Genomic DNA, 10,570 nt, shown 5'->3' on the forward strand with positions numbered 1-10,570 from the left:
TCACCAATGTTTTGAGTAATTCTCTCCTTTTAGAAATAAATGCTCATGTTGAGTTCAGGTCTGGCATTTATTGAGAACCTGGGGACCGGGGACAGCTGTTTGCATATGAAGAAGTGAAGGGTATTTTTCAGAACACGGAAGTGATTCTCCAGTGGACAAGGGAGGACATGGACTGTGTGCTTATTGGGGTGTTCCACCAAGGAAATCTGTAGGATTGAAGATCCAAGCCCACTTTCTCAGTGAGCTCAACTTCACTGCTCCATCTACACTCTCCCTAGCACCTTTAATTTTATTGAGTTCTCCGCATGATTCAACAGTCAATATCAAGTGTTATGCAAACATGGCATTTTGCCCCTATCTTCTATAACCAATTTAATGTTCACAATTGTTATATAATTGAAACAAATGGTATCATGAATCTATGCTCTGATAGAAAGGATTCTTACATCTGAGTTCATGTCCAGAATGATACAAAACCTAGTGCTGATTGGACAGCACTGATTTAAGGATGAGGAAATTGTTATTTTTCCATTGAGATAGTTTAAATAGGTCAAGGTTAAGATACACTCCCTTCTGTACAAGCAGAACTAAAGCGTTAACACTCAAACTTTATAAACAAATAAAAAAACTATTCTCACCGATAAAAGGGAAAAAGTTATACCAATTTCCTTTCAGGGGGTGAAAAGTCTAAGGTGAATAATTTGTTGTCTTTCCTACGGCCAGGAAATAAAACTAAAACATTAGTTCAAATAACTACAATTAGTTAGTAGTAATAGGAAAAAGAAGTGGGCATTAAGCAAAATGAATCAACATGTAAATCATGTACAAATATTTTTAAAAGGCCTCAAAATTTTAGGAATATTTGAGAAATAAAACCTGTTAGGCAGAGAACACTAGGCTGGGAACTCAGATTAGCCACATCCAATGACAATTTGAGTTCTCATGTGTGTTGTTTGTCGTGTTCTGCATGAAAGAATAAGCTTACTATGGGACATCTGGAAGCTTTAATAATATCAATGAGGGGGGAATTCTTGTCTGCTATCAGCAAGAAGCTGAAAAGGTTGTCTGTTTTGGATGACTCCTTTCTATTGGCAAGGAAAGGAGCCACAGGGTCCTCTGATCTGTAACGTTTCATCCTTTAACCTGAAATTTCCTCTTCAGTTGGTTACCAGGGTCATAAATACTATTATATGGCTGCTTCCACTCACCAATTTGCATGGACTCTCTGACAAGAAGGCGGGTCTCTTCTGCATTTGGTGCCTTTTTTAGTTTTTCATGGTTTTCCTCACTATCATATTGGAATGGCTCTTTCCAAGTTTCTCCTTTTAGTTTTTCCTGGTGTCTCCATGAGGGTTCAAGGCTTCTTCACAAGCTCTTCTCCAGTGCCATCACTTGGAAGACATTCTTCCACATTAGCAATCTTCTCACTAGATTCTCCAGGACATAGGTGTACTTGACAAGTGACAGCATTTTTATCCCCTTCAGCCTTCTTTCCCGTAAGATTCCCAGATAATGCATGAGACTGTTGATCTTCATGCCTTCCTCATACTTGCAACAGATGGCATGTCTGAGTCCTCCAGAGTCCTCTGAGCTAAAGGCAGTTCAACTGGAGGAGCATCCAGGTGTGCTTGACCACCAGACTTTCCCAGGATACTTTTCCTGCTGTTCTTGGAAATCTTCCTTTTGAGCTTTGAAAGAGAACCATCCATCAGCTCCGATTGTGTAGGAGCTGCCTGCAGATGCACTTGGAATCTCGTCACAGGCTTCCCGAGCAAACAGTGTCTGAGCCATGGCCATGGTATCACCTGTGTAATGGACAAAGTTATCCCACACAGAACTCACTGCTTCCGATGCTTTCCCTCATTTAGAATAGGGATTGTCTCTCATGGCTCTGAGTTTGAGGTCATAATAAGCAGAATTTGAAACTAACTCACACAACTATTTTGCAGTATCTTCTCTGATTCTGTGATCTCAGACAGTGATTCATCTCCTCGAGTCAAAATTCTGACCTGCACGTCAAGGTCAGCAGCATGTCTTCATCTTCGCTATTATGGTTTTTGTTTTTTTTTCCCATCTGAGAATTTCGTTCTTTCTCTCCCTACTGGTGTCTTGGGGAATTCGCCCATCCCACTGGTTTTCCTGAGGCCAATTCTTAGTTTTCAGGGCTCTCCACGTTCATTTTGCCAGGTCCACTTAGGCATACTTTTCCACAACTGCCATGTGTTTTGCGGGATTGTAGCCCTTCTGCCAGTCTCTGCCCATCATAGTCAAGGTCAGCTGAGAGCAGGGGTCATGTTCATCTGGAGCTATATTTGGTACCAGTAAGTTTTGCTCTAACTCACCGAGGTTCTCTTCAAGCCATCTTTCTGGGTGTGATGGCCCCACAATTCTCACATGGGGCTTCGTCGTTCTGACATTCTTTGATGCCCTCTCCTACACTGCTGTTGCTTCTCTGGCTGTAGCCTTTGGTGCTTCAATGTGGATTTTTTTGAGATGGTTCAGTATACCATGCCATGGAAGAAATACACTGAGGAGGGTGATGTAACAAAGAGGAATAACTGAAACCCTGGTGGGGACTGAGCATGATAGTGGGACAGGAGGAAAGTCAAAGGGAAATGGAGGAAAGAGCTGCGAGGCAAAGGGCATTTATAGAGGTTTAGATAAAGACATGTATATAAGCAAATATAGTTATATATGAGGATGGGGGAATAGATCTATGTGCATATATTTATAGGTTTATTATTAAGGTAGCAGAAGGACATTGGGCCTCCACTCAAGAACTCCCTCAATGCAAAAGTACTTTCTTCTATTAAATTGGCATTCTATGATGCTCACCTTCCCAACACAACCACTGAAGACAAAGAGGGTGCATAAGCAAATGTGAAGAAAGCTGATGGTGCCCGGCTATCAAAAGATTTAGGGTCTGGGGTCTTAAAGGCTTGAAGGTAAACAAGCGGCCATCTAGCTCAGACACAATAAGCCCACATGGAAGAAGCACACCAGCCTGTGTGATCATGAGGTGCCAAAGGGATCAGTTATCAGGCATTAAAGAACAAAAAAATCTCATAATGTGCTCACCTCCACAATATGATCGCTGAAGGCAAATGGGTGCGTAAGCAAATGTGGGGAAGAAAGCTGATGGTGCCTGGCTATCAAAATATATAGCGTATCGGGCATCATCAGAACAAAAAAATCTTACCATAGTGAATGAGGGGAGGAGTCTAGAATAGAGACCCAAAGCCCATTTGTAGGCCACTGGCGATTCCCTTGCAGAGGGGTCTCAGAGAGGAGATGAGCCAGACAGGGTGCCATGTAGCAATGATGAAAAATACAACTTTCATTCCTAAATGCTTCCTCCCCCAACACTCCCCCTCCACTATCATGATCCCAATTCTAGCATGCAAGTCTGATTAGACCAGATGATGTACACTGGTAGAGATAGGAACCAGAAACACAGGGAATCCAGGGCAGATGATCCCTTCAGAACCAGTGGTGTGAGTGGCGATACTGGGAACATAGAGGGGAGGGGAGGTTGGAAAGGGGGACCCAATTACAAGCATCTACATGTGACCTCTTCCCTGGGGGACGGACAACAGAAAAGTAGGTGAATGGAGATGGACAGGGTAAGATATGATGAAATAATTTATAAATTATCAAGGGTTCATGAGGGAGGGGGAGGGGAAGAGGGGAAAAAATGAGGAGCTGATGCCAGCGGCTTAAGTGGAGAGCAAATGTTTTGAGAATGTTGAGGGCAATGAATGTACAGATGTGCTTTACACAATTGACATATGTATGGATTTTGATAAGACTTGTATGAGCCCCTAATAAAACAATTTTTAAATGATATAGAATTAATAAACAAAGAGAAAGAAATACACTGTGGGGTCTGAGGGTTGCCTTTCCTTCATCCACTTAGGCAGGACCACAACCCAGTTTGCTGTTCAAGCTCCTGTCTCTAGTCCTCTCTGGTCGTCTTTGGTTCCTCCAAACGCCTCTCCTTAGACCAGAACAAGGTGCGGGGGCGGTGGGGGAGGGGCAGCATTAACTGCTTCCATGTCAATCGGGACCACACAGAACAGGTCGAATGAGCTTTGTTGACAGCAGGCAGCCCAGGCTCAGCTCCAGGTCTCTCTTCCCCGCGTGCTTCTCAAACTCCGTGTATAAAGCCACAAGCGGGGTGGGGTGGCTTTTCAAGTTCAATCACAACTGTACACACGGACTAGGGATGTACAGCAAGGGAACTTCCTGCCAGTATTCAGTTACAACCCACCAAAAATTTTAATCTGGTGGCTGCGGACTAGAAAGTGAATGTGGAAGGTACCAAGCCTAAGTAGTGGAAAAGTGGTAATGCGAACATCAGCGGCACGTTAGCCAAGGAGACTTACCGACTTCAGTCTCAAGCAGTGGGAAAATACAGAAGCTAAATTCAGCTGGTTAATGAGCACAAGGGTGGTTCATTTACTTTCCCCCAATCCCACAGGAGAAAGAAAAATCAACTAAACAAATGTTTACTTCCCTCTATCTCACAATCTCCCAGCAGCCATTAAGGCAACTTTTAGACCTTGTGTACATGCACTTTTAGTAGGTCTTCGGGTCCAAGGCAGTTTTACTCAGCAGATGTCACCATTTGTGGGGATCATGCTCTTACCGAGACTGGAAGTGGGCTTTGCCTGTTTGATCTGACCACGTGTCAACTTTAGAATTGCTTCAATTATTTAGCTAGAGTGTTGGAACTTGAGATTCTTAGGGCTCTCATGGATGTAAATGAAAAATATCGTGAGCAGACAGGAATTCAGAGATTTTAAGCCTCATTGGAAAAATAGGAAGTAAACAGAAGTGCCTGATGTATTCTTAAAAGATTAAAATTACTAATAAAAATTGTCAACCACCGTATAGATTGTGGGGGATGTGAACACAAGCGTCTATCTCAAGCATACATGAGGAATCTTCTCTTCTTGCACCTATTGGTGTTAGTCCCCTATTTCCCACGCCAAGGCAATCATTAATCCCAGTACTGTCTCCCATCCATCCATGCATGCATCCATCCATGCAGTGCAACATACAATATAAGGACCGAACAAAAGGTCCTCCAGCAATATTGACCATATAAAAGAAACTTCAACCTAGAGAAAGCAGAATGTTAAAACCTCAGCATTCAAAATTGGTCCAGAGAGATATGTACAAGATGTTAAATTTCAGGCTGAATACAGCTGCTAAAATCTGTTTTATGCTAGATTAGGTATATTTACATTCTTAGTCTATGGACAGTGGGGATTCACTGGGCATTCAATCTGTAGAGGGAGCTTGCAAATGGATTTGGGGGCTTTCCACTATCTACAGTGTCCTGAAAACCAGGCATTTAGAATTTGGGCATGGAATACCATCCCACCCCCCCCATCCAGGTTTGGATGTTTATTTGCACTCCTTAGAGCATACAGGGTGGTGTGCTTCTGTGTGGATTTAGCCTACCTTCCCCGCTTAGATGGCTGCTTATCTTGAAGTCTTTAAGACACTACATGCTATTTTTTTCTGATCACCTCGTGCCATCTGATTTCTCCACACTTTTCTATGACACCCATTCTGTCACCAGTTATCTCCACATGGAGTACCAGGCAGGATCTTGTCACAAGAACTAATGGTTCTTAAATTAAGGCTATTGGCAAGTGAGTTCAGTATCCATTCATGTAACTATGTTTTCCATGTATGCCTAGTTCACTTTTAGACATCAACCCATTGCAACTATGCACAACAGAACACACTGCACAGACCTAAGCCATCCTCATAACTGTTCCACACACGAATCCATGGTTGCAGCCCATGCCAATCCCTCTCACCAAGGACCTTCCTGCTTTTCACTGCCCCTCCACTTCACCAACCATGGTGTCCTTCTCCAGGGCCTGAGCTCTCTTGACATGTCTGAACTACCTTAGAGGAAGTCTCACCACTCTGGCCTCTAAGGAGCAGTCTGGCTGTGCTCCTTTCAAGACAGATTTTATCCCTTTGGTAGTCAGTCCTGGTACTTTCAATATTCCCCACCACAATTCAAATGCATTTCAAGGTCCAACTTTCCCATGCATGAGGTAATGGAAAATACCCTGGCTTGGATCAGACATATCTTAGGGAAGTTACATCCTTGATTTTCAATACTCCTAAAGAGGTCTTGGGCTGCAGATTTACTCGAATTTTGATGTGCTCCTATGTCAGTTGACTGGATCCATGCAAGAAAATCCTTGATCACTTCCATCATGATAGTACCCATTGTTCAAGGTGTGAGGATTGTGGTCTTGAGTTGTGCAACATTGCGTTTGATTCCATACTAAAAGCCGCACTCCCTTATCCTCATCGGCAAGTGCTTCAGACTCTTGGTAAGCCAGGTTGTGTCACCTGCATATCACAGCTTTTTAATAACTTCTTCCGATCCTGATGCTGAGTTCTTTACATAACCCAGCTTCTCTGATTGCTCTGCATACAATGTATGGTGAGTGGATACCACTCTGATCACACCATTCCTGGTTTTAAACCATAGTATGCCATTGTTTGCACAACATCCTCTTGATCCGTGTACAAGTTGTACATAAACATGAAGTATCCTGGAATTATCCTTACTGAGGCTATCCATAATTTATAATGATCCAGACCGTCAAATGTCTTCCTGTTCTGAATCTGCTGAACCTCTGGCCATGCACTGAACTCCATCAATGCACTGCTGTAATCTCTAAGGGATAATTAGCAATTTTTAATGTGCATGTGCTATCAATGATATTGTTCTATAATTTGAGCATTCTGTTGGATCGTCTTTCTTTGGAATGGGTACACAATGGATCTCTTCCAGTCAGTTGGCCAAGTAGCTGACTTCCAAATTTCCAGTGCTTCATCAGCTGATTGAAATACTTGAATTGGTACTCATCAATACCAGGACCCTTGTTTTGGGGAAATGCTTTTGTTGTAGCTTGAATTTGAGTTACTGAAGAACGGACTTTAGAAAGTAGAATTCCCCACATTGTAGTCATGTCTGCAGGTGGACTGACTGAACACTGATGAGTTCTTCCATGTGTCTTTCTTCCCAGGGGGTAGCTAAGAGCAAGCACATAGGATGGAGGCATAGGGCCATGGATAGTATGGGTCAAGGGCAGCAGTTCTCAACCTGTGGGTCGCCACTCCCTTTGTGGGGGGGTCAAATGACCCTTTCACAGGGGTTTCCCGATTCATAACAGTAGAAAAATTACACTGATGAAGTAGCAACAAAAATAATTTTATGGTTGGTGGGGGGGGGGGTCACCACATTGGGAAGGTTGAGAACCGCTGGTCTAGGGTCTGATGTAAGTGTTATTAAAGACAATAGCAGACTTACCTTGTTTACAGAGCTTACTCTGTCCACCATTCCACCCAGTTAAGTAATGTCAGCCTGCCGATGCTGCCGCCTGGCCTCTTGGAGTTATTGGCACCAACCAGTAAGATGCATGGGATTCATCATGTCTACAAAATTTATCCATGGACCCCAAATATAAATACCCAGGGATTTCGTTCATCTTCGCTCTTACCTCTCACCCCTGTCCGGCCACCTTCCCAGCTCATACTCTTGTTGCTGTCCCTTCCTCTCTGGCTCCAACAGCAAAAACAGCACCTGTGGCACCAGTGCTCTTATCTCTTACTAGTTTGTTAGTGGGTCTCTATCAAACCTAATTTTCTCCTCCTTTCTGTATTAGTGGCTCTCTTGGACTCTATATCTTTTGAGTTAGCTAATTCTCTGGCTTTAGACAAAGGGCTAGCTCTAACCTTTCTTTATGCAGTTATCTTAAATTCCTTTCCCCTCACTTCCTTTGACTTATGCTTCCCTAAAAATATCACCTCCCTCAGTATACCGCATATACTCGAATATAAGCTGACCCGAGAATAAGTTGAGGTACCTAATGATTACCTGGGAAACCAAAAAAACTGATTGACTCAAATATAAGCCAAGGGTGGAAAATGCAGAAGCTATTGGTGAGTTTCAATAATCAAAACAAATGAAAATTAAATTACTAAAAATTGAGACATCAGTGGGGTAATGGATTTAAATGTTTATTTTAAATAAAAAACAAAAGGACAAGTCATTTAACATTAGTAAACCAGCACAGTAAGTGAAAATAGGTTCAACAAAAACAATAAGTCTCAATGATACCTTAAGAGTACCATTCTCTGAGCTCAATCAGAAACCAAGCTAAAATATAAAGAGTGAAAATCCTTCAAAACTGGATTCCTCATCATCGTCAGTATCCCAATGCAGAGCTTCAGCTGGTGTGAGGTCATCATAGATGCTGTCCTCACTGAGATCGCCATCATCACCATCACTGCTGTCATTTTCATACAAAGCGCAGTCTTCACTGCCATCCACAGCATTACTAATACTACATTTCTGGAAGGCACATCACATCATGTCTTCTGGAGTGACTTCCCACGCATCTCAAACCCACTTTGCTATTAACTCTGTCAGGCTTCATGAGATTTCCTCCTCTAGTTAGTCGGGCTTGAGCAGATGACATTCATTCATGCCACATCCTTCGTACGCGGTCTTTAAAAGGCTTATTCAAAGATACATGTCATAGGATGGCTCTGATTGGTTAGATGTGAGTAACATTCAAAGCCCTGCAGTGTCAGCAGGGCTTTGAATGAACAGGGGAGAAACGGCAATCACCCGCGAGATAATGGATGCTCGTCCCATTACCTGGCGGGGCCCCAACAAGATATTACACTTCGCCGGAGTACCACTGACCTGTGTATAAGCTGAACCCCAGTTTTTCAGCACATTTTTTGTGCTGAAAAACTCAGCTTATACACGAGTATATATGGTATATTAATTAAAAGTCTTGCTCTATCTCTTGTCTCTGAAAGACCTTACAATGAGAGTCTCTAGAATGGAGGTGTCTCTAGGAGGGGTGTGGTGTATGTGGTTTTTTTTTTTTTCAGAGAACCTATCTTGTGAATGGAGATGAACCTATCTTGTGAATGCAGTTGGAGGTAACAAGACTGCTAGGCTCACTTGCATCCAGTGTGTAAATGTTAGCCTGGATTTGGGAGTATGCAAGGTTTGAGGCCAAGTGTGCTGGCTAAGGTTAGGCTTAGTTGGATGGAGAGCCCTAGGCCTGCATTCAGTCAGGATATTGAGAGGCCTCTGCTCTGGAATTCTCCATAAGCAGCAAGGTATTGATCACTGCCTTCTATCTAAGGCTGCTCTGCCCCAGTGCTGGAACTTGTAAGGATGGGTAGTGAAGACAGGTCTTACAAGAGGGGTCCACCTTTCTTCTAAGGCTAAGGCTGTTGGAATGAGGGGACTCCCCAACACTCGATCAGGTCCTAGGGAGTAACTTTGTGATTGTGGAAAATACTAAAGACAGAAGGGTACAGAGGGGTCCTTGTCCCATGTCAGGACTAAGAGAATGTATTTTCCACTGGGTATATATGAAGGGCTTTACAGATCTTTCATAAGGCATGCATGTCATACAGTCAATATATAACATAATAGGTAATATTATAAATGGGTACCATAACAATGAATCGAGTCATCTTGATCTAGTGCTAATTGACCTACCCCTACCCCTACACCAACCCTCCCCAGGGTTTGCTACATTTCACAGTGGGTTGACTAGAGAACCGTATTGCTCTTATCTATAGATACCCTCCAGGCCCAGGGAATAGGGAGCTGCAGAAATGATTGGTTTTACATGGTTGCTCCTTTGGGGGGTGGAGTATATTGGAGTGACTGTTTCCAATCACGAGATTGTATATTAAGATTTATTTATTTCATAAGTGTCTTCACCCACCAGGCTCAGCTTTCCAGACCTATAACTATGAATGTAGCAGATTTAGCTGCATTGCATTCCTATCCCATGTACCACATATGGCCCCAAGGAGGAGATGCCAGACATCTGAGCAGCTCTTCCTTCACCAATGTCGTGCAAGCTTAAGATTATAAGGTGGTAAAATGGTGGATGTTCTGTTGGCCTGGGGGTGGGACCTGAGACGGTGCCCTTAGCTCATAACTTCCTGGGCCCCACTGTCTTTGCCTTTTGGGAGGCTGGGGCCAGATGGACTCATAAGGTGCCTCCCATCCGTGAGTTCTCACTCCCCTGCAACTAGATCTCCAGGACAACCTTTTCTGTTTTCAGACTACTTTCCTCGCCCACCGAGATCTAAGAGCTTGACCATCTCCACTTAAGTAGCTTTCTCTGGTGTCCAACTCTGACCACTATCCTTCTGTAAAAGTCACATCTGTGTAGTCCCCTAATGTCAGCAGCTCAACTGCCACCTCAGGGTGTTCACTCAGTCTGGACACCTCGGATTGTCACTCGGGTGCCTCTCCAAGACCATTCTCTTCCAAGGAGATTGGTTTTAAAGGTTGTTTGGAGGCGTTTGAGTTGGCATTTGAAGGGAACTGGCCTTAGTGTGGGGTGAGGTATGCAGCGCTCTCTACAAATGCTTTGTCCAAGAAGGGCTCAGGATGGTCCCTCCTCTTAGCCCAGTGGTTCTCAACCTTCCTAATGCTGCGACCCTTTAATGCAGTTCATGTTGTGGTGACTCCCCAACCATAAAA

General features: G+C 43.5%; 1 pseudogene; it reads right to left on the reverse strand.

Moving 5' to 3' along the window:
* Positions 1 to 940: 940 nt before the first annotated feature.
* On the reverse strand, positions 941 to 2,584 carry LOC142439891 (pre-mRNA-splicing factor SLU7 pseudogene; annotated as a pseudogene).
* Between the last annotated feature and the right edge of the window lie 7,986 nt (positions 2,585 to 10,570).

Source organism: Tenrec ecaudatus, chromosome 1 (genome assembly GCF_050624435.1).
Source record: "Tenrec ecaudatus isolate mTenEca1 chromosome 1, mTenEca1.hap1, whole genome shotgun sequence".
NCBI lineage: Eukaryota > Metazoa > Chordata > Mammalia > Afrosoricida > Tenrecidae > Tenrec > Tenrec ecaudatus.